This window comes from Camelus ferus, chromosome 8 (genome assembly GCF_009834535.1).
Source record: "Camelus ferus isolate YT-003-E chromosome 8, BCGSAC_Cfer_1.0, whole genome shotgun sequence".
NCBI classification, from domain to species: Eukaryota; Metazoa; Chordata; class Mammalia; order Artiodactyla; family Camelidae; genus Camelus; species Camelus ferus.
In genome coordinates this window covers 65,885,031-65,909,859 of record NC_045703.1, presented here as the reverse complement: position 1 = coordinate 65,909,859, position 24,829 = coordinate 65,885,031, and the positions used below count along the sequence as shown (strand labels likewise).

At 39.3% G+C, this 24,829-nt stretch overlaps 1 protein-coding gene and 1 long non-coding RNA gene across 3 annotated transcripts in view; one reads left to right on the top strand and one right to left on the bottom strand.

Moving 5' to 3' along the window:
- The window catches only part of SNX9 (sorting nexin 9), a 95,179-nt gene that overhangs the window by 61,017 nt on the left and 9,333 nt on the right, over positions 1 to 24,829 (bottom strand). The window lies entirely within an intron of this gene.
- Positions 7,994 to 24,148, top strand: LOC116665456. The gene is made up of 3 exons (XR_004322088.1): positions 7,994 to 8,347; positions 16,758 to 16,762; positions 24,138 to 24,148. It is a non-coding gene; the product is annotated as an uncharacterized LOC116665456 (long non-coding RNA).

Here is a 24,829-nt window from a genome sequence, read left to right as displayed (position 1 = left end):
TGTTCCTCCTCCCTCCTTCCATCCCACTCATGCACAACAGTTCTGAAGAGTACTTGGACCAAGGGAATCCTCTGGATTGAAGCCATGTTATAACCAAACTGGAGGTTGAGATGACCTTAAGAGACTTTCTACCCTAACTCACCCAGATCAAAGCTTCTTCATGTAGAGTATATAACAACAATCAGACCAAAGCATTTTAATCGTTATTTGATGTGGTGGCATAACATCAAAAACTGGCCATATCACACAACACTCACTACTACCGGAAATCACTGATACATAAAATAAGAGCTATAAAGGAAAGAATCTGCAACCCATATCACAAAGGGTTAATCTTAAAAAGCAAGAACTCAAGAAAAAGATCAGTAACCCAATAGAAAAATGGGCAGAAGAACACGCAGTTCAAAATAGTGAAATACAAATGGTCCTTAAACGTAGGGGAAAAATGCTAAATTTCACACATAAAGGAAGACAAATTAATTAAAAGGTGTTACCAAATTTCCCTCCACTGGGGACTGTACCATTTAAAGCTCTGCCAGCAATATATATATGAAAGTAATGATTCTCCACAGCTTCACAAACAGAGTGACTTATTCAAATGTTGCATTTTTGCCCATCTGATAAGTGAAAAATTCTACTTCAGAATAGTTTTCAGGATATACTTACCTTTTATTCAAAAATTTTACTCTGAGAATCCATTCTCTACATGCACCTGTGCATGCGTGTACAAGGTTGTTTACTGCAGCACTACGGGCAATATGAAAAGACTGTAGACTACTCCAGTGTCCACTAAAAGGTAATTAGCTAGATAAACCACGGTATATCATAGCAATGAAATATGCAGCAATGAAAGAATGAAGACAATCTCTGCGTACGGACACAGAATGAATATATCATTAAGTAAGGAAAGCAAACTGCAGAATAGGGCATATAGTTACTTTTCTTATAGGCAGAAGAATATTTATATTTAAATTTGCCAGTACTTCCATAAAGAAGCACTAGATAAATAAATTATTTTAAAACTGGTTACCTATAGAGATGGGAGAGAAAAATAAGTGGATAAGAACAGGAGTCAGAGTGAGATTTCTCAGTATGTTTTTTTTTTGTATCATTTTAATTTTAACTGTATACATATATTACCTGCCCAAGAGTTCTAAATTACAATTGTGGGGGAGAGACACCATTTATAGTAGCAGCAAAAGACAGAAAATAAAATATCTAGGTGTAAAGTAAGGAGATGTTTCCGGAACTTTAAAATGTTCCTGAAAGACACAGAAAACTGGAAAAACTAAGGACTGTGGTAGATCGTTTGCAAAAATGGCCACAATAAATCTTTCAATCCCTATATGAACACCCCTTTGCAAGGTGACTTTGCCACTTCTCCCATTAAGAAGTGAAGGCTGTTTTTCCACCTCTTGACTCTGGACTTGTTCATACGCTTGCTTTGGTCAACAGAATAACAGCAAATGAGATACAGGCAAAGGCATGAAAAGCACCTGCCCACTGGAGTCTGCCCTCTCCTGGACCAGGATCTCCTCTGTGACCAGTGAACCAGCCTGGGTTAGCCTCTGCAGAAGAGAGACCACCATCCTACCCTAGCCATCCTGGCTGCACAAGGTGAGACTCCAACATGTGGGTGAGGCCACCCACCCAAAGCCATCAACTTCAGCCAGACTTTCCAGACCAACAAAACTACCCACAGCCAACCTGAAGAACTGTAAGAAATAATATGTTGTTTTAAGTCACTAAGGTTGGGGGTAGTGTGTTACACAACAGAAACTAATTCATACAAAGAACCTCCTCATGTTTTCAGATGGGAAGCCCTAATTATCACCAAAATAGCAACTCTCTTCAATAATTCTAATAAACATACAAACCGATTTTTTTTTGAAATAGGAAAAACTGATCCTAAAATTCATTTGGACATATAAATAAAAAATAGTCAAAATTTTTTTCACCAAAAACCCCCAAAGTAGAAAGTCTGTAACTAGTCCCAAAGACACAGAAATCTAGTAGTATGATAAAGGCAGCATTATATTATTTAGAATAAATGAGTGGCTATCTGGAAAAAAACTAAAATGAACCCCTACCTCAACAACTTAGATACCAAAATAAATTCCAAAATAGATAAAAGATTTACACCTAAAAAAAAAAAAAAAAACCACTTACCTAGTGCCTAGACTGACCTCCAAATAGCATTTTTCACTAAAAGAAAACAGACTTAGAGAAATGGCTGATTCCAAGTTTCTGGGAAGAAAACAAGAACAAAACCCATACACGACGTGATAAGACGGCCCAGAACATCCTTTCCTACCAGATATCAAAGACACTAGCAACATCTACTATGGTTGTATCAAAAGGACACAGGTTCCAACTTGCAGAGGAGTTTGCTGTCCAAGTAAGAGACAATCAGGATAAAAACTGCAACAGACTGAAATATCAAACTTCTTTAAATCCATGAGTTCATACTGATAAAATTAACTGGTCACCATTATAGGATACTAGGTAACCAGTTCATTTTGAAAACTGGTAAATAAAGGTGAAAAAAAGAGCAGGCATTTATCCTGCCTCTCCTTTACAAACTGTACCACTAACTAATCAAGTAGGAGGTAAGAAGTTTCTCTTTTTAAAAACATTACAGCTAATGCAAAATGGTGCAGATCTCAAAGAAATACTGCCACTCCTATGCTCACTGCACCACTATTCCTAATAGCCAGGATGTGGAAATAACCTAAACGTCCTTTGACGGATGGATAAAGAAAATGTGGTATATACACACAATGGCATATTATTCAGCTTAAAAAAAGGAAATCCTGCAATATGTAAAAATATGGATGAATCTTGAGGATAGTAAATGACATAAGGAATAACAGAATTAGAGTATCACTTTTCAATCCTTAATAATTTAATGCATCTAAGTCCAGTGCATCCAAAAGATGACCAGACATTACTTGCCTTCTGATGGAATACAATGCCAGCTATATGCGTAAAAAAAGAACTTGCATCTTACTGACCCTTTAGATCCTAGAACCAATTTACAGGAAATACAAAGGAATGTATTACACGGTGCAATGAGGGTCCAATAAGAAAATCCAAGTGTAGGAAATTACACAAGTCATTTTCTCTAACAAACAAATCCCAAAGACAAAAATAAGCCCAAGTATGGGAAGAAGGAGGTAGGGAAGTGGGGAACCTATAAATTAAGAGGCTCAGAAGATCGATCATGACTGCAATATATAGACTTTATTTGGATTCTAAATCCAACAAAATGCAAAAAAGGTTACAATATTTGAGACAATTAGAAATCTGAATACTTAAGAGCTGTGTGATATTTAAAAGAATTCAATTTTCAAGTATCAAAATGGTATTGTGGTTTAATACATATATTGGCATTTTTAAATTGAAGTATAGTCAGTTTACAATGTTGTGTCAATTTCTGATGTACAGCATCATGTTTCAGTCATACATATACATACATATTTGTTTTCATATTCTTTTTCATTATAGGTTCATTGTGGTTATATTTTTAAAGGACTTCCCATCTTTAGAGATATACACTAAAATATTTACAGACGAAATCATAAAATATCTGGTATTTCTTCAAAATAATGCAAGCTGTTGGCGTCCAGACAAAACATGAGTGGACAGTTGCTGAAGCTGGGTGATGGGTACAGAGGCGTCACTGTACTATCCTACTTTAGAGCATGTTTGACTTTTCCCACAATAGAAAGGTCTATTAAGAAAACTATGAAAAGTACAAAAGGAAATCTTAGAATTGTTAAAATATTCTTGCAGTGGAGGAAGATTTCAAACAAAATCCTTAAATTACAAAACAAAATCCTTACATTCTTAAAAAGGCAAGAGGGAGAAATTTCTCTTCTCCCAAAATAACACATACCTACCTTGCCTGGCAAAAGCCAATATGAACAAGATAAAAAATAAATGACAAACTGGGAAGAATATTTGCAATTCTTATCACAGACTAGAGGCTGGTTCTTCTACCCTACAAAGGGTAACTACAAATCAATAAGAAATAAAAGGCTCTTTAAAAATGTAAAACCTCACTTATAAAACTAAACAAATATTATTTTCATCTATCAATTGGCAAAAACAAAACAAAACAAAACAAAACAACCAACCAAACAACTCTGATCACAACGTCATGTCAGTATGGGTATAGGTTCCAGTGTGGGTATAGGTTTGTTTGTTTGTTTTTCAGTTGAAGTAAGTCTGCTTACAAAGTCGTGTCAATTTCAGGAACTCTTAAATAGTGCCGATGGCCATGAGAGGCAACCTGGTGACCTATCAAAGTTACAAACATGCATACTTTCTCACTCAGAGATTCCACTTCTAGGAGCTCTTCCTCAAGAAACACTCACATCTGAAGGTTAGCAGTCACTGCAGCACTGTTTACAAGAGCAAAGGAGCAGACACAGCCCGAAAGGCAGGGACTGATTACTCAAGCAGGCACCTCCATGGAGTGGTATACCGCGTGCTCCAGCAAAAAAGAACAAGGTTTCTTTCACCCTGTTCTTCACATGTGGAATTCTCTCTTACTGTATATGTATTAAATGAGAAAATAAAGCAAGGTACAAAAAAAAAAAAAAAAAGGAAAATACATCTGCTTGTGTATGCATAGAATGTCTCTGAAAGGATACAGAAGAAATTAATAGCACTGCCTCTGAGGAGAGAAGTCAGCTGGCTGAGAGAAGGGAGAACAGAAGAGAAATTTCCAGTATTATCCCTTTTATAACTTTTTAGTGGGTTTTTTTTTTTAAACATGAACTTATTGCCGTGTCAAAAAAAATTAAAAATTAAAAGCACTCTACCCAGGAAGTTCAGAATCTTGTTGAAAAAACCACAGTCTATTTGAGAATGCTTCCCCTGTGACAACAAAACACAAAATCCTCCAGAGTTTAATTCAAAAAATGATTGGAAGGCAATCAGAATCTGTATTAAAGTCTACACATTCCTGGAGTTCTCACTCAGAACTGTTATTCTCACTGTATATATACCTAACACATAGAGGCACTTCTACAACAATAATAAAAATAATATAATGAAATTAAAAAAGGAAAAATTAGAAAATACTATTCTCACCAAAAGGCACAAGTGGTAACAGATTTGCAAGTGCCTTTCAAAATGTGATGCATTTGACACATGCATTTGTACACACACACACACACAAACACACCCCCGACTAGAACCATAGTAGACATATTCCTTTACATTTCATGTTTTATTCAATCGTAGGGCTCTTCCTATCAGCCCATCTACCTTGTTCTTTATCACAGCTGCAAGGTACTCAATCAACTACTCAACCTCTAGGGCAAAGCACAGGAAAACTTAACTTAGCTGTGGTTGAGAAACGGCCTGACCCCACTCCAAGTTAAAACAGCTTTACTGTCCTTCCTGATTATAAAATGCCATATGCATTGCAGAAAAAAAGATGAAAGTTTAAAAGCAAAAAGTACCCCAAGTCCCAAACCTCAGAGACAACAGGTAGAAAGTGTGTATGTTCCCAGCAACAGTGTCTGTCCACGCCACGCTCACCACACGGTGTTCAATACTCAATGTGTTTTTCATCCCCCATCCCCCCATCCCCCCAAAAGGGGAATGAAATGTAATTATTGGCAACACAGCGATCACCAGTTGGCTTTGAAGCCAGACCATGTGGGTTCAACTCCCCATCCTACCATTTCACCAGCCTTGTAAACTTAGCTGGATTCCTTAAAGTCTGTCTCAAATTCCTCAAGAATATGATAAGGCTAAAAGCATGTGCCTCGTGACACAAATGATAAATGAAGTAAAAAATATAAAGTGCTTAGAACAGTGACTAGCACAAAAGGCCCAATAAATGTTAGCTACCATGACCTTTGGTCTTTCTGAACATTATATCTACATCCTGCACGCGCTCAAAATTGTTGCCTAACTATGTCTTCTTTTCAGCCCACCAAGAGCTCTAGAACAGCCTGAGGGTTCAAGGAAAGAGCTGAGCACTGGGTTGCTTATTCCCACAAAAGGTGTTTCTGGAGCCTGATGCCTCACTAGGCTGTACCAGAACCAGACTCCCTGGCGGTCGGGGTAGGGGGTCAACAAGAAACACCCCCCCCCAATGTGTAGTATGTGTATGTGGGTAGGGCTGATCCAGCAATGCTGACGGTGGTCCACAGGTGTCCCTCAACCCCAATCATCTGAAAAAATATTAGAATAATAAAATTTAACCAGGAGACCAATTTTAAAATAAACTGGCAAAAATCAATAGTTTCTCTGTGAAGAAAAAAGTCACACACATACATAAAATTGGGAGTTATTCCAAACAGCAACAACAAAAAATTACAATGCAGAAGCGATGATCAAAAGCATGAAGAAACTTATTGAAGGCCATCTTATTAATACATCACACCATGTTCCTCAGAACAAAGGTAAAACACCATAAAGACTTCTATTTATAAATATAGTGCAGTTTCATCCAAAATCCCAAAGGGATTTTTGGGGGAGAAATTGTGAATGAACTTGTCCCAAATGTACTCTGCTCACTTAAAGAAAGGCACCTGAAACACACCATGATTTGAAAAACAAAGAATGACAAAACTTTATTTTTAGCACTTTAAGGCCACAAACAAAAATTGACAGCCAGAGACCGTATGTTAAGGATTTTTAACACTTTCATCCAGCTCTTTAAGACAAACTTAGCATGGTTTCCAAAGTGGCACAAAGTACCTTAAAATATTTATTTCCCTTATTAGGTTGAAAGATTAAACTGTTCCATAAAACAAATTCCTGCTTTAGCTATTAGTCCCTTTTACCGGAAAGTACAATTTAGCCCTTTACCACACTGCGACTTTGTAGGGAGTACTCCAACAATTCCATTTAGGAAAAAACACATTAGCTCATGAAAGTTAAGAGAATCCTCACAAAGGAATCTATCAAAATATTCCATTATACTCAGTGCTTTAAGTTCCTTACTCGGACTGAACTCTCCCCGAAATCCGTATTTCTCAAACAATTCAAAGAATCTCAGAAAGTTCACTTGTGTGCTGGGGAAAGGTACAGAAAAGGGTATCCAACCTATAGTGCAGTCTTTATTGCTTTTTGGAGACCTTGTGGATAAACTGAAACACTGAATATATGTGAAATGGCAAAAAATAAACTTGTGCCCTCGAACTTCACCATTTTCCTGGTGTAACCTGAATCAACTGAGGGCCTCGTAAAATAAAACCATTAAATGGTGGAATCAAAAAAGCCTATATAAGCGGCACTATTTACAATAGCCAAGACATGGAAACAGCCTAAATGTCCATCAACAGATGACCGGACAGAGAAGCTGTGGTACATTTATACAATGGAATACTACTCAGCCATAAAAACCGACAACATAAAGCCATTTGCAACAACTTGGATGTTCCTGGAGAATGTCATTCTAAGTGAAGTAAGCCAGAAAGAGAAAGAAAAATACCATATGAGATCGCTCATATGTGGAATCCAAAAAAAGAACATAAATACAAAACAGAAACAGACTCATAGACATAGAATACAAACTTGTGGTTGCCAAGGGGGAGGGGGGTAGGAAGGGACAGACTGGGAGTTCAAAATTTGTAGATACTGACAGGCATATGTAGAATAGATAAACAAGATTATACTGTATAGCACAGGGAAATATATACAAGATCTTGTGGTAGCTCACAACAAAAAAAAATGTGATAATGAATATATGTATGTTCATATATAACTGAAAAATTGTGCTCTACACTGGAATTTGACACAACATTGCAAAATGACTACAACTCAATTTTAAAAAGTTAAAAATAAATAAATAAAATTAAGTAAAAATAAATAAATAAATAAATAAATAAATAAATAAATAAATAAAAGGCTATATATAGTACAGACCAAATAAAATGAGAAGAGAAAAACTAGAACATTAAATGAATAAGCGATACATCAAAATCTAGTAGTTAAAGTAGCTAAATTAATCAACATCAAACAGCAGAAAGCCACAATGGAGTAACCGGTATTGACATGCTGTTACCACAGAGTTAGAAAATTGGGCAAAATACATAAAACAACAGTTTACAGGTACTGGGCAGACGGACAGCACAGGAGAGTGAAATCAAAGAAGGGGAACAGGAGATGAGCCCTGGGATGGCCCCAGCTTTCTGCCTGGTGGTACTTTCTGACCCAAATGCCGGGAGAAGAAGCCAAGCAGAGCCCCAAGCATAAAGCGCAGATCCTGCTGAGCTGAAGAGACAGAGAGCAGAATTCTAGGAGCTGAAGGCAGCTGAAATCTGAGGACAAACAACCAATGGAGCTACTCAGAGAAAAAGCTCGAGAAACCTGTGCAGAGGTCTCCTTTGAGTCTGTTGATAAATACTAAACTGCACACAATCAGGTAAACCGCTTTAAGGCCAAGCAAAGAATTCCAGGAGAGCTACAGGCTGAAAAAAATTCTCAGAGGTCAGGCAGAGCTGGAAGACATTAGAGTTCTGACTAGCCAGAGTGGGGAAACTCCACTAAATACACCCAAAGCATTCATATGTACAGACCCCATGAGGGCTGGGGTAGGGCTGAACGCACCTCAGGATAAGGCTACTCTGGACCCACCTTAACAAAACTTACAAATTAGCCTTGAAATAATTAAACTGATTCCCAAGTAGCTTAACTGCCTACCAAAACACATTAAACACCTTTTAAAGGGAGACAACAAAATCCAGACACTCAACAACATGCCAACACAATGTCTAGTATCAATAGAAAATTAATAGACAAGCCAAGAAACAAAAAAAATATAACCCAGGACAAAAATATAAGTCAATAGAAACAAACCAAGAAAAGACAGACACAATAAAATTGGCAGACACTTTAGAATAACTATTATAAATATGTTCAGGGACTTAAAGGAACACGTAATCATAACAAAGAGAAAATGGATGTTATAAAAAAAGAACCGAATAGAATGACTAGAGCTGTAAAATATAATTTCTCAAATGAAAAGAATTTACTGCATGGGCTTAACAGATGATTAGACAGTCCAGAAGAAATGATCAGTGACTTGAAGATATAGCAACAGAAACTATTAGCAAAAAGAAAATGGTCTGAAAACACGGGCAGAGCCTTAGTGACCTGGGAGACAGTGACAAGCAGCCTAACATACATGCAGGGGCAATCCCAGAAGCACAGGGAGACAGAACAGAAAAAAGAACGGCAGAATGTTTCCAGTTTCATGAAAACCATAACCCACAGATCCAAGAAGTGGAATAAATTTCACAAAAGAAAAACACGAAACAACTACAGAGATAATTGCAATGAAATTGCAGAACATGGGTGATAACAAGAAGTATCTTAAAAGCAGCCAGAACAGAGTGGGAGAGGGACTAGATACATGATATATGAAGGGATAAAGAATGACTTTAGACTTCTCATCAGAAACAATACAAGTCAAAAATCCATCTTTAAAGCTCTGAAAAATAACAAACACTGTCAGCCTAGAATTCTATGTCCAGCAAAAACAGTCTTCAAAAATAATGGTGATATAAAGACATTTTTAGATAAACAAAAGCTGAATTTGTCACCAGCAAACTGACACTATAAGAAATGTTAAAGAAGCTCTTTAACCAGAAGGAAATACTAGATAAAAACCTGAATCTACACAAAAGAAAGAAGAGCATCAGAAATGATATGTGGGCCATATAAAAAAAATCCTCATTGTTTAATTTCCCTAAGCAATAACTGACTTTAAAAAGATAATTAGGGGGAAAGGTGTAGCTCAGTGGTAGAGTGTGTGCCTAGCATGCACGAAGTCCTGAGTTCAGTTCCCAGTATCTCCATTAAAAAAAAAAATCTAATTACCTCCCCCACAAACAGAAGAGACAAGTAAAGAAATAATAAATAAAAATTAAAAAATGACTATGTGAATTGTATCTCAATAAAGCTGTTTTTTAAAAAAGATAACTGTCTCTTGAAACAAGAGAAACAGTGTATTGTGGGTTTTATAATACTGAGAAATAAAATGTACAACAAAAAATAGCACAAAGGACAGGAGGGAGATATAGAAGTATACTGTTACAGAGTTCTTATATGTGAAGTGCTGGAATATTATTTGAGGTTAGAATGTGTTAAGATACCAGTGCAAGCTGTAAACCTGAGGGCAATCACGGAAAGAAAAAAAAAAAAAGAAACATATATGCATGCATATAGAATAAGCCAGTGGTGATGATAAAAAGGAACACTATTAAATAATCTAAAAGAAGGCAGGAAAAGAAAAAAATGGCACATAGGATAGATGGAGCAAATAAAAAACAAACAGCAAGAAGGTACACTTGAACCAAATCAAATCAATTATTATATTAAATGTAAACAGTCTAAACATGCCAATTAAAAGACAGATTGTTGACCTGATAAAAAACAAGACCGTGACTATATGCTATCGATAAGAAATGCACATTAAGTATAAAGAGACAGAAGACTTGAAAGTAAGAAGGTATGGCAGTACTGCTGCTGGGGCTCCAGCTCACATCGATTCAGGAGAGGCAGTCAGGAAAGGTGGATGCAGACTTCTCACCAGGACTGAATCGCTCTGCCAGCCAGCTGGGTGACCGCATCAAATATCCACCTAACAGAACCAAGATTCAGGATCTCTGAACGTCTGCACGAGTTGACTGGATGTGTGTGGAAGAAGCAGGCAGGGAGATGTTTACTATAAAACTACCTTCCAAGAGACAGGAAAGGGTGAGCAGTGAAGAGGGCAGGAGGATACCGGGGCCCTTTTTTCTGACGATAACTGGTACCGGAAAGAGGCCAACTTAACAAAATATACCTTAGAAAGTAGACAAAAAGTTCATAATAAATAGTGGGCAAACTTCAACTTGAGAAAAAATAGTACACCAGGTACTGGATTTACTCTCCAACTTTCAGCAAATCAAACACTGACCAAAACCTATGAAGTAACAGTTTTCAGGCAGCAGGACACTAATTCTTGAGAGCGGGAAAACAAGGGGAGGCCAGGAACTGCCCTGCGGGGAGGGGAGACCCGGGCAAAGGCTGTCAGTCTCGCACTGTGGAGCCACGATGGGAACTGGGAGGGGCCCGAGAGGTGAGTGCTCACAGGGCAGAGTGTGGGAGACACAAGAGCTACAGAGACTATTCTGAACCCTCCCTCTGAGCCTCCCACTGAGAACTGATCAGGACAAAGACGCAATAAAGCTGCCCAAGGGCGCAGGAAGGACCAGCAGAACGAGCAGGAGGGACTATCTAAAAGCTCACCTGGAGCTGCTGTTCCCACCAGCCTCCATCGATTACTCACACAGGCATCCCCCTGGGCAGTGTGGAGAAAACAGCCCTACCTAAAGGCTGATCTGACCTTGCCTTACAAAACTCAAAAGCAAGCCTCAAAAGGATCACACAGTTTCTGAGAAATCTTAACTGCATCCCAGAAACAGCTCAAGTAAACAGTGATACAGCAATTAAGAACAAAGTAGGCCTACAAGGAGGCACTAAGAACTCTAAGATACACACCCTGGGACGCTCACAGCCAGCTCCGCTTTCTAACTGGTCCGTGAGTTTTAACTTCTCTGCTCTCTCCTTCCCATCAGCCTTTAAACTACTCATGTCCGTCATATCTTTAAAAATAAAAAAATCCTCCCTCAACGCCAAATACTCCTTTGACCAATGCCTTCTCTTAGTATCTCTAAGAAATTTAAATTTTAAGAAAAGCTGTCCACAGTGTCACTGTATTCACACAGTGTTATTTTCGCTTGTTTACCTGTGGTGCGTTCTCTACTCAACTGTAAGTTCCTTCTTGGTCTTGTTCAGCACAGTCTCTGACACAGTAAACATCACATGCATATTTGTTAAATGAAAGAATGATTAATCCATTTACCACAAAGGATTCCTCTTATCGACAGACGTGTAACAGGCAGTTACTCCTGCCCGGCCCCGTTCCAGGTGGACCCGGTGCTGAAATGCGTCAGGTGGCCTAGCTTCCCTCCCAAGTGTTTGTTTCAGGAGGAGGAGGCAGCTACTCAACACACAAGGCAACTGCAGGCGGCGGCCGGCGCCGTTCAAGAGCCTGGTTAGGGGCTGTGACAGTGGCAGAGGGCTACTCTCAGGTAGTTGGGGAAGGTCACTTTGAGGAGGTGTCCTCTGAGCTGAGACCTGTGAATGAGGGACCTAGCTTGTGGGGGAGGACGCAAGGCCACGTATGCAGGAGAGAGCAGCCAGTGCAAAGGCCCGCGTAAAGTGCGGTGTAAAGCTGAGCGTAAAAACACAAGTCAGAGGTCAAATAAACACAAAGGCACATTTAAATAGCAGATTTAATGAATATATTTAATGAATATGTGTATGTATATGCATGACTGGGACATTGTGCTGTACACTAGAAATGGACACATTATAACCAACTGTACTTCAATTAAAAAAAATAATAATAAAAAGAAAAAAGATTTAAAAATTAACACCTTGTTTTTAGCAGGGCTTCTCTCTTATATCTATGCAAATAAACTAGCATTCAGTAGAAATCAGGGGATATTATTTATATAGCCTATGAATAAAATATACTGAAAGTAAGTTACAGGAATTAAGCACTGCTAAAACCAGAACAGAAGCTGTGGAATGTATTATGCAGGCTTCCCTCCCTCCCGGGCCCACAGCAGGAAGGACTAATCTATCAGTGCAGTTTGCACATGGCCTCAGTCCCTCCAGACCCCTCCTGCTTGCCATCTCTGTTCTAAAAGTACAATAACCAACATGGATAAAATTTAAAACATTCTTTTAAGTTATAAAACTCCTAAAGAATATATACTTCATGGTTCTTCTTTTATAAGCATGACACATTTTCTTGGTTTCAAAAAGATTACCCTGAAAGTATAATTCATGAAGAAAAGTCTTTTCTTACCGACTCAGGGTCTCCATCACACCATGTATTTACTGGACAAGGTAAAAGACATTGGACACTTGAATAGGTCTCACTTTTCACACATGAAAAGTGACAAGATGACCTCCAAGTCCCTTGGGCCTATTTAAAGAATTTAAATTAAAATAAACTACTCAAAATGATGTTTCTCCTCAATGTCACCTACATAAACACCCATACAACTGGGTTACACGAGGAATATGGGTGTCTGCTTCAAACTGACACCTGGATGGAAGCCAGCACTCTTAACTATGTTTTATTTTTATCAGTGGTTCCTCTTTAGAGCAATTTCTCTAAAACTCACCACAGAACTACAGCTGGTTTTTATCTTATCACATGTGTAAAGTTAAAAAGATATAGTAAATAAAGTAAGACTGCCAGAGAGAATTAAGTTAATGAAATAAAATATAATTTGAAGAGCTAACAATGTTTATTACACCAAAAATGGAAGAATGAATCATGCTTAATTAAATGAAGAGATTCAGACGAAACAGTGACAGAGACGGGAAAAATTCAGAAGCGGGAGTCACCACATGCAAAGATGGAGAAGCTAGAAAAGCCCCTTAGTGGGTCCAAACCAGACACCTTCTATGACGCAGGAAATATGCCTCTGACCAGGTTTGGTTGTGCAGCAACCTCTTCTCTCTTTCTAGTTGGTCCTTCTGCAAATGAAAAACCACTACAAAAAGAGAAACCAAGCAGATGAGAAAAGGTGAAGTGGGACTAGCTACGAGTTTCTAGGCAGGAGGCACTTCACAGATGTCCTTTCTTAATTTTCAAAACAATGCTCAATGATGGTATTACTCAGTTTTCCAGGAGGAACAGCAGCTAGTATCAGTTACATACATCAAGTAGCCTGTCTTGAGGCAGGATGCCCATCAAACGGAAGAACTGGAGTTTTAACCCAGTTCTTTGCTTTACATCTTCTGGGAAGTCAGTTATCCTGGAGCAGGTCCGATACCGCCCCTTAACTGACCCTCCTGCCACAACTTCCTCTCTGCCAGTCACATCTGCCCATTGCTGCTAGAGGCTCTCTTGATAAAAGAGGCATCAAGTCCTGTATCAAAACATCCTAATGACTCCCTGTTCCCTAGGATCAAGTTCAGATTCATTTCCCTGGACTTCGAGATGCTCCATAATCTGACTCCATCCTAAAAATCTAACCCCGCCTCCGACTCCACAATACTAACCCCCGTACCAGATCGACTCCCTGCTCTCACGCCGTCAGACACCACTGGCGTCAATGCTGTGGCGTACTCACAGCTTTCATGCTCTTTACTGGGTAGAACTCCCCCCAGCTCTTCGTTCAGGTTTTCATCTCTCCCTCTTGTGAGTCAGGTAAGGTACCCCATGCCCAGCTCTCAGGACTATCCAGGCCTGATTAGACTAGGTCAGTGTTTCTCAGCAGTGGTGTAATTAGTGTTTGGGCAGAGGAGGACAAGCCTTTCCACTGGGACTAGCCTGGACACGCTCCGGCATAATCACAGATGAGCGGCCACAGCCCAGGGTGTTAGTGTGCCCACTGTCACGGAGCCCAGGGTAGCGAGCTGGGGCTGCAACCCAGGACTGTCCTTTCCAGTCCACCCAGGCAGCTCCGCTCTTACTCAAAAACTCACCTACTGAACACCCCACAAGGATATGACGACAAGGAAGAGCCACTGCCCTCCAAGGTCCGTGGGAGAGAACGCTAGTTACCCCAGAACGCGGGGCAGTAAAGGGGGCGCACAAGTATTAGAGCAGCACCTGCTCTGTGGGCTGGGAGGGGGCAGATCAGAGAGAGGCGCGGGGAGGGTGCTCTGAACCTTAATGATTTGACCAGTATCTTTTATTTTCCCATTGAATGTGGTCTTTATAGTTTTTTTTCTAAGTACTAAAACCATGAGAGACCCAAGAACAGAAGCTATGATTACTTCCTTTATATCCTCTCTAGTAAACCTAGCTACTTTAGCTGCAAATTATAAATAGCACTGAACATAGGCTAAATTGAAATAGCAAGAAAGATGAGATGATGTCCCATCACCACCAGCAGAATGTATTCTTTCCAAAGTCTTCCCTTACTTCTAGGGTAAAAGTAAAGATTAATGCAGACACTGTAACTATAAGTTCCCCCTACTTGTAAGATCCTCTAAATTTAAAAAGCTAAGATACCATTTTCTTTTGTAAAATAGAAAATGATAAGTTACTTCTGTAAACTACATTTTGTTATTTTTTTAGATAATTGTCCAACATTCATTTTCACTGAAACTGTTATAAAAGCACTTCTGATAATTGTTTAAATCATGATATGGCACTAGGATACTGATAACGGCAGCTTATCAAGTTAAAATAGTAAGGCACAAATGGAAATTCATCACACACCATCACTTCTCCTCAAAGCCTGATGGGGCCACAAGAACCATACCCTAACCTAAGCAGTCCCAGGTAATCAGCTACAGATCTCAACAATATGACTCACTAACAAGAGTGAATCATGCAGCCTGTATTCCATGATCAATTTACCAGATTTACTGACATGCTCTGTGTTCTATATAAAACATATGGCACACTGAACAAACCCTTGCATTTAGCAGGCTATTCCCTAACATACAGGGGAAGTTCTAACCCCACGAGATGAAGCTATAGTTACTGTTGTAGCTAAGCAATTGAATTATTACATAAACTAATGAAACAGGAGTGTGAAAAAACAAGACATAGAAAACAAACATACGGTTACCAGTGGGGGAAGGGGGTGAGAAGGGATAAATTGGGAGTTCTAGATTCGCAGACACTAACTAATATACATAAAATAGATAAACAATAAGTTTATACTGTACAGCACAGGGAACTATATTCACTATCTTGTAGTAACCTATGGTGAAAAAGAATATGAAAACGAATACATGTATGTTCCTATGTGACTGAAGTATTATGCTGTACACCAGAAATTGACACAACATTGTAAACTGACTATACTTCAATAAAAATATTAAAAGAGCATGAAAAAAGAGTAATTACTTCTAAGAAAATTAAGTTGAATGTTTTGAGAAGCCTTGATAAAGAATAAGTTGCTAAAAAGCTTACTTTCAAAGTAAGCATAGTCAACAGTTAAGACAAATGGGAAATAATTTTTTTAAATCTAAGATTTTGTATTCACAATACTTTGAAATTATTTTTAAATTCTTTAAGCTCTTTAAAAGACATTAAAAGTGGAAACCATATGCAATGCATTATATTATACAAGATGGATCACTTAGCACCACAGAGGTACATACTCAAAGAACAGACCTTGGCTTTCTATCAAAGGATTGGTAAATACACATATATTTGTGTATTTTAAGTTAAAATAAGATGGTTAGTATTTCTTTTTCAATCTTCATTTTCATCAGCTTTTAAACCAACTGCAGGTACCACCTGGAGGCTAGCGGCCAGGCCAGGCCTCTCCCACCTCTGATAAATACACACTGAATCCTGCTCTCAGCTCCGGTTGTCAGCATCCTCCTATTGCCGGCACCACCTAAACTGCACAGAAAGGCCTTGTCTCTGAGGATTTTGTTAAGTGTGGAGTTGACAAGAGGAAAGTAACAAACACACATCCTAAAACCTTTGGGTATGTTAACTGTAGTCACACTACCTAAGGCAAAATTCGTTTTAAATTAACACTGGCAGATTCATACAAATGCCAAGTAATAATCGTTTTAAACAGCGTCACCTAAGCATCTAGCTCAACTAGATGGCACTGTCCTTACCTTAAGGCACATTAAGCCACAGAAATACATCAAACTACTAATTTACGAATATGTTTACACTGCATACCATCAGACTGAGTATTTCAAGATATTAAGGATTTATTTTTAAAGTATGGTAACAGAGATTGTTAAGTGTTTTTAAAAAGTCTTATTTTGTGAGGTATATACTGAAATATTTCGTGAAATAAAATGTCTGGAATTTGCTCCAAAATAGTGAAGAAACACGAAAATGCGGGAGGAAGGCTAGAGGAAACAAAAGTGGCCAGGAGCTAGTAACTGTTGAGGCTGGGGACATGCTGGGTACACAGTGAGTTTACTGTCCTATTCTTTTGCCTATGTTTGGAATTTTTATAAATAAAAGTTAAAATAAAAAATATTGACTTATGCCAAATGCTTCAGATAACATCTTAAAAACTCAGACATAGAGTTTTTAAGCACAAATAATATGAAATTTCAATGTATTTCATACCCAAATAAACCCCACCCCACTTAATGGAACCAGGAAAAGAATAAAGATTCACTGAATCTCAAAATCCTAAGCCAGGATGAGCCACTTCTTCTAAGCCCATGAGAACATTCTGACCCAATTCTCAGTGTCCCAGCTGCTTTCTTACACTGCTGTTCTCAAAACTGCTGAGACTTCACAAAGTTTACATAAGAAACTGCTTTAGCAAGCAGTGATTCCAATTAGAAAAGGAATGCAGTCGGTTGTAATTGGTTATAAATATTTTTGTATCTGCTTAAAACCTGCCAGTCTGGAACTATTTTACTTCCTGTCTAGGGGAACGCCAGTCAAGTCAATAGGAGGATGACACCCAAACCAAAAACGGTCTGGCTGGTGTATGTATTTACCTTCAGTATATCCAGGAGACATGATGTGAAATTTTCTATCAGATAGAATCTGAAATTCAGTATGCTGGAGATGCTTTAAATTTCATTTAAAAATTATTTTCAAATGACTGGATTGGGATATTCCACATACATATATAAAAGGATAATCTACTGATCCTTTTGTGCACTGATTGGCTTAAGTACTTGGATTTTCCTAGGATGACTTTAATTAGATAAAATCGATTTAGTTTCAAGAAGGGATAAAATAAGACCTAAATCCAATATAAAAGTGAATGGAGCATTAGCTCCCTGCAGTTAGCTTTGGCCAAAAAGAAGGAAAGAAAGAAAGGAAAAAAGGAAGAAACTAAAGAAAAAAGAAGTCAGTTGTTCTAGGTCTGTGGAAAACTCTCCAGTGGCTCCATATCTCCCTAGAATAAATGCCATTGCCCTTACCATCACCACACCCTCTGTGACCTGAGGGACTCAGGGCTCCCTCCAGAGCCTTCCCTCTGGTCTGGACTTGAGGGTCACCTTCCCAGCGGCTTCCCTGGCCACCTCACCTAACACCACACACCTGTGTGCTCGCACACACCCCTTAACAAGTTCTCCTTTCCCTGCTGTGTTTTTCTCCTTACTGACCATATTTATTGCCATCTCCTCCACTAGAATGCAAGGTCCATGAGCAGGGATTTGTGTCTGAGTGCAAAGATTTAAAATGATTTTCTTTAATGCTGTATTCCTTGTGGAGCCCCCTGGCACTCTCTGGAGTCATAAAACCCCCACTCCTGGGCTCTCTGTGTGCCTGGAGCCACTGACACCTTAACCCCCACTCCCCACTGCAGGACCCTCCGCATACCTGCATTTCTGCAAGACATAAAACATCTTCCCTCGATGTGTATTTACCCTAACACAGCTAAACCGCCCCAAGATACAGCCTCGAAATACCCTAGGCGGACAGGCCTCACATCCTGCACTTATCAAAGTTGTAAAATCTATCGTTCAGAGAAGTCCCTGACAGATCTTACAACCAATCAGGTACCTGTGCACAAATTGATCACGCAGCCCCCATTCCCTGTGTGCACAGCCTCCTCCCCCCAGGAAAAGACCCTGCACGCAGAGCCCTCGGGACTTATGCAGGCACCTCTGGCTGGTGTGGCCCGCTGGTGCCTGTAGCAGCGTCCCTATTAAACTTTTCTCGTCTCTGGTAATTTTTTTTACCAACCCATGTCACCAGTCTCCCCACCCCCACTGACCCCAAACCCATGTGTGTCCCACAACATTCCTGATGCTCCAACAGTTTCCAGTCCATAGGAGGTGCTCAACAATTTACTGAAGGAGCAAAATAATAATGATCTACCACATGAAGACCCAATGCGACTTGCTATGGGTGACCGTAGTAAACAGATCTGCTAAACACACGTAATGGTATCATATCATAGACTTTCTGGAAACGCCAATGTGCTTTTAATCTCATTCATACTTTTGGCCTCTATGCCGCTAACATTCTGCCTTGTTTTTATCTTGTTTTGATGAATGAAAGGTAATTTACCAGAATTAGCAAGGCACAATGAGGCAATGGCAAAGAGAATCAAACTCAAATTGCCAGATACTGAGATTTGGGAAACTAGATTAACAAAGTTTGGGAACAAATAAGCAGCAGATAGAAAGTTCATCACCTCCACAAGAGTAACTTGAAATCAGAAAAATTTGTTGCACCTCCCTGAATACAGTTAAGGTAGACCCTAGATCTTGAAGTCTAACAGATTCCAGTTTATAGTTTATTTTTATAATAGTATGAATAACACTACCCAACTGCAACTACTAGCCCTTGCTGCAAGTCAGACACTTTGGTAAGCCCTTTAAATAAGTTTTTACTTAATCCTTGAGATAATTTGGTAGAGATAACATTTTTGAAATGCTGTTTTTTCATTTTTAGGGTTTTTTTTTCCCCTTATCATTTCTCCCATCTCCTCAACCCAAACCAGCAGTGCCCACTGTGTCCACCGTCCTGGGAGAGGACATGACAAGGTAGAGAACACAGTAACAGTCTCCATGGCCGTGAGTTCCAAAGGCATGGAGAATGGAGAGAACGCCAGCCCTGCAACAGAGAGACAAGGCGAGGCCCCTGTTTCTCCCACCTCACCTCCGCTCTCAAAGCCTAGACAAGAGGATCTAGGCTGGGGAAAGACAGTGGGGAAGTACAGAGTCCAGAGGCACTGGTGAGACCTGGACAGAGACCTACCACGGGCGCCAGAACCCGAGAAAACAACAAATCGATGGGAGGGGGAAAGAGCGATTTACTGCATGAGGTCAGAAAGGGCCTGGGTTCAGCAGAGCTGTGTGTCCACTAGAGCGGGGCAACAGCAGAATGGCTCCGTTCCCTCAGGCACAGCACGGGAGGGGTGACACAATGACCACACCTAAGCGCAGCCTACTGGAGGGCAAGACAGGAGCACCCCACCCCAGGCATTATGTAAATATCCCCACCTTCAAATTTTACCTAGCCCTGGGCAAGCAGAGGAGGTCGGGTTACAGCTGACTTCACCAAGGAGGATGTGGACATAATTTGTTGTAAATTACTACAGAAAAATGAAGTTGTTTTTCCCCCCTGTCTGGACTGTGCAATGGAATTCACAACCAAGTTCATGTTATTACTTGAATTTTACAGATGAGGAAGTTGAAGCAGTAATTTCCAAATTAACGTAGCTGGATTTGATTGGGATTTGAACCCAGACTCCTAATCTCTATGCTACACCACAACTGCTGCACTGAAATACATAAATTTCGTAATCACAGAGAACTGATACTATTCACTCTGCATCTCTAACAGAACACACAACAATATTTCTCCTCTAGATACAAAATTCAAAGCAAATAAACAGAAACAAGGGAGATGGGCTTTCATCTAAGAGCTGACCTGAATCATAAAGGAATGCCAACCACCTCAAAGTCAGCTCATTGCAGACAGACATACCGTATAAGCAACAGTGAATACATAAAAGTACAATTCACTAAGAAATGATGCCAAAGAAGTATTGTAAAGTCATCAGCATTTTCAAATGGATCCGTATTTCATTACTAACATAATCTACATCTTTTTTTAAAAGTACTGCAAATTTGAAGACACACAGTCTATAACAGTGTTTGCTCATTTAGACTGAAAGATCCCTTGAAAACTCATCAGCTGGGCATCCCCAATCTAGAATAAACTCTGGGTGTTGCAAACCAGGCAACTGAAACACTCCAAATATTTTAACTGAACTGCTAACATGGAAATCAAAGGAGCAGGCCTGTTTTAACCATTCCAAGACACTGCGTCCAAGGCCACAGGGATTTAGAACCAGCTATGCCACAGAATCAGAATACCTGCATGACACGTGTTGTTCACTGGTTCCCAAAAGTGCCTCGGTGTGACTAGTCCTAGATAAAATTTTAGATCACAACTAGGGAGACAGGAAATGTATGCCTTCTCTGAAGTGTACTTTCTGTCCTGCAAGGGCAGTCACCGTGAACTGTTTGTAAGACCTGAGACTAAATGCATCCTCACTTACGTCACACTATTCCCTCACCACCTCACCCAGAGAGCTGAGCTTCTACACTGACTGATGTGTGTCAGAGTGAGGCAGGAGAGGAGGGGGCAGGGCACAGCCACTTAAGGAATGACAGCAATTTAACACCAAAATGGTGGAAGATTCACCTCCTAGTTGGCCTTGAGGATTAAGAGGTTTGACTTCTAATAAGACCTTGAGCTTCATTATGTGCTCATTGTAACAGCGTGATCAAATAAGATGCCGGCAGGCGCCATGACAGCCCCAAGGCTAACCGCAAAAGGCCAAAGAATGGACCGTGGCCCAATCCCTGGGAACCCCAGCCCCTTCCCCATGGCAGTTGATTGATCCCACCTGTAGGTGTGTGAAGCTACTGAGACCATAAAAAGTGACAACACCAAGCCTAGTGGCCCTTTTCGCTCCCTCCTCTTTGGAGATGGCCCGCACTCTGTCCATGGAGTGTGTACCTGCTTTTACTTTAACCTGAGCACCCAAATCCCACACCTCTTTCCTTGCCTTTCTCTTGCCTTACACTCTATGCAGTGTGTATCTCTCTAAATAAATCTACCTTTACTCAATGGTGGCTCGCACTTGAATTCTTTCCTGCGCAAAGCCAAGGACCCACACTTGGTGGGGCACGTCCCAGGGGCTCAACCGAGACCTGGTACATGGCCCTCCTCACACCCCACGTCCGTTTTCCTGCTTCAAGAATAGTTAACCAGTTTTTATTTTTACATAAAAATTTTGAACTGTGACCTCTTTATTGACATAAACTCATTTTTATTCTTAAGTTTCCAATCACAGTGAATACAGGAAAACAGACCAAAGGGTCTCCTGACTCTAGATTCCGTGCCATTGCTGGACACTGCAGAACTTCCACCACAGCAAAGAGAACTCCTAACTAAGAGATTAAAGTACCTGTTTCCCCCATTGGACTGTACATTCTTTGGGAGTAGGGAAATGTGCACGCATTGTTCACTTACAAGTTCTGGAGAGAGGCTGTTGAATGAAAAAAACATGTTTTTGATTTGGGGAAGCATACTTCACATTTCCTGTAAATATCCCTTGATATTCAGACTGTGAAAATTAAATGTATTCCTTCCATAACTAACAGTGTATACTGCTTGTGGACCAGCAAAAAGACTCTGAATGGTGTAAATGCCAACAAGGATTTCACAATATTTTTCTGCACTATTCTTAAATAGACACAAGTTAATTCTTTTTAAAAATTTTTTATTAATATTTTTACCTCTTTTTGTGATTTTTAAAAATTGAATTATAGTCAGTTTACAATGTTGTGTCAATTTCTGGTGTACAGCACAATTTTTCAGTCGTACATGAATATACATATATTCATTTTCATATTCTTTTTCAACATGAGCTACTACAAGATCTTGAATTTATTTCCCTAAGCTACACAGTATAAACTTGTTTATCCACTATATATACCTGTCGGTGTCTACCACACGTCTATTCTTACTGACAGCACCTAGGCAGGTTACATGAACACGGACAGCCTCTCAATCACAGGCCATTTTCTAAAGCACAGCCTTGCCTGCATACATATGAGTCCTAGATCAACTCAGTCATTCAAAGGTAGGTTTTTCTTGTTAACGGACTATACTCATTCTTTTCTCAGGCTTTAAAAAAATTTGTCATTTTATTTCTTTGAGGCGTCTAAGTAGGCAAACAGGATGGTTGAATCTGGTGAAATTTAAATTCATCAAAATTAAGTATAGGTGCGTACCACACAGGTAAGATAAAAAACTGGATTTATACAAATATCACAGATGACCAAAATAATTAAAAGACAGGATTCTTTTACATGGTAATCCCTCCTAGTGAATTAAAAATTGTTCTCATTATACAATCACTTTAGGAATATGTAATACAAAGCAAATAAAACGACTGAGTGCTGTGAAACATAGTGATATTCAAAAGTGTACGGCATGTTTTCTGGCTAACCAAAAAGCAACAGGAAAAGTAACAACCAGCCACGGTCACCTCACTACTATAAAAATCAGAGACCCTAACAGACTGAGTCATTTTGCATATAATACAATCAAATAACCAATCAATAAAATACTGAAAAGTTATTGAAAACCACAATTTGATGAGAAACTAAACAGTTTTTGAGAATACCAAACTTTTAGTTTTTAGCATCACTTGAACTCAGAAGAATACTTCAAGCAAGAAACAAGTATTCACTGCACAGTCTGCTAGAGCCCACACATTTTACAGTCCACAGATTCTAGAGATGAATCAAGGACAGAACCCAGGTCCTTTCTTCCTTTCTCCATCTTCTACAACATTGGTTCTCAAACTGCGGTCCCCAGACCAGCAGCATCAGCATCACCTTGGAATGGGTAGAAATGCATGTTCTGGCCCCACCTCCTGAATTAGACGCTCAGAAATCACACAGCAGCTTGTGATTTAACAAGCTCTCCAGGTGGGGGACTGTGATGCAGCCAGGGAGGGTACCACAGCTCGATCTTTAGTGCCCCAAACTCGGGAAACATGATCACCACTATAAAATATTTCTGCACTTCACTAAGAGTTCGATTTCTCTCTTAGATGGAAGCTTATTACCACTGCCATAATCTTCTTTATAGCAGGCATTCCTAACGGGTCAGAGAAGAGGGGAGTTTTGGGGAAAATATTTAATACTTGCATTTTAGAAAACCACCACATTTCACTTTTGTAATACAAAGCACAGGAAGAGCACGGGATATTTTTACTTACCAAAAAGGAGAGTGGGTTTTTAACTACCATAGATATAATAGTAAAGGCTAGAGCCAGAAGTAGCTTTAAATATTACAATTTAAAAAAACAATCCCCAGATTTTTTGGTATCATTTTGACTTTAAATGATTAGACAGATCAATCTGATGTAACTACAGATCTCAGGAGTCTAGAGTCTACTGATTTTTTAGGTTTTTTGGTTACAAGAAATAGAATATACTTTACTTTTCGGTAGAGGCAATCACGAGACAAAGTCTGACACATCAACAAAGAGGCTGTGAAATCTGAAAATTCAGTTCTTGACTCTGAAATCTGATGAAGGTGGGGAGAGTAGAGGTGATGGTCTGCTGCTGACTCTCACAGGAGTCCTCAAGCTCCCGAGGGAAGAGCACAGTCAGGTCAAATACACAGAGCAACTTGTACGTCAGGTTCAGTGCTAGTTGTTCAGAAAGTTTTCAGTTATTTTTAAAAGTAAAAAAAATTAAAAAAAAAACCCATACTTTTTCTTCTTTGGAAGAAGTAAATACGGTGCTTAAGGAAGTAAAATAAATTTTAAGTTTCTGTTTGTAGTACTGAATGCATTAGCATTTTTCTATTGAAGTGCCATTTACTATGTATAAGCATTAATTTAAACCTTTTTTTTATCTTAGCATAATTCAAAACAAATTAACAGAAGGTGATAAATCTGGGAATCTGCTTTAGAGGCCTGGTTAATGACAATAAGCTTTCAAGTTTTAAAAAAATTAACTTGTTTTCTTCCTTATTACAAAAGCAATATTCATTACTCAAAAGCTTGAGAATACAAAACAGGCTGGAAGATGAAAACAAAGTTCCTATGTGTGGGATAAATAACTACTATTAGCACACATATCTGTATTTTTTGCCCTCTTCTGTGAATTTGCATTAGAAATACATTGAAACTGGCATTTTAACTGGTACATTTTAAATAGTTCATCAATTTTTGAATGTCTACTCTCCTAGGCAAGGATCCAAAGCTTATCCTTGCTTCCAGTGTAAGAGGGCACATAGTAGACACTGAAATGTCTGTTGAACTGATTATCGGGGATCCTATGC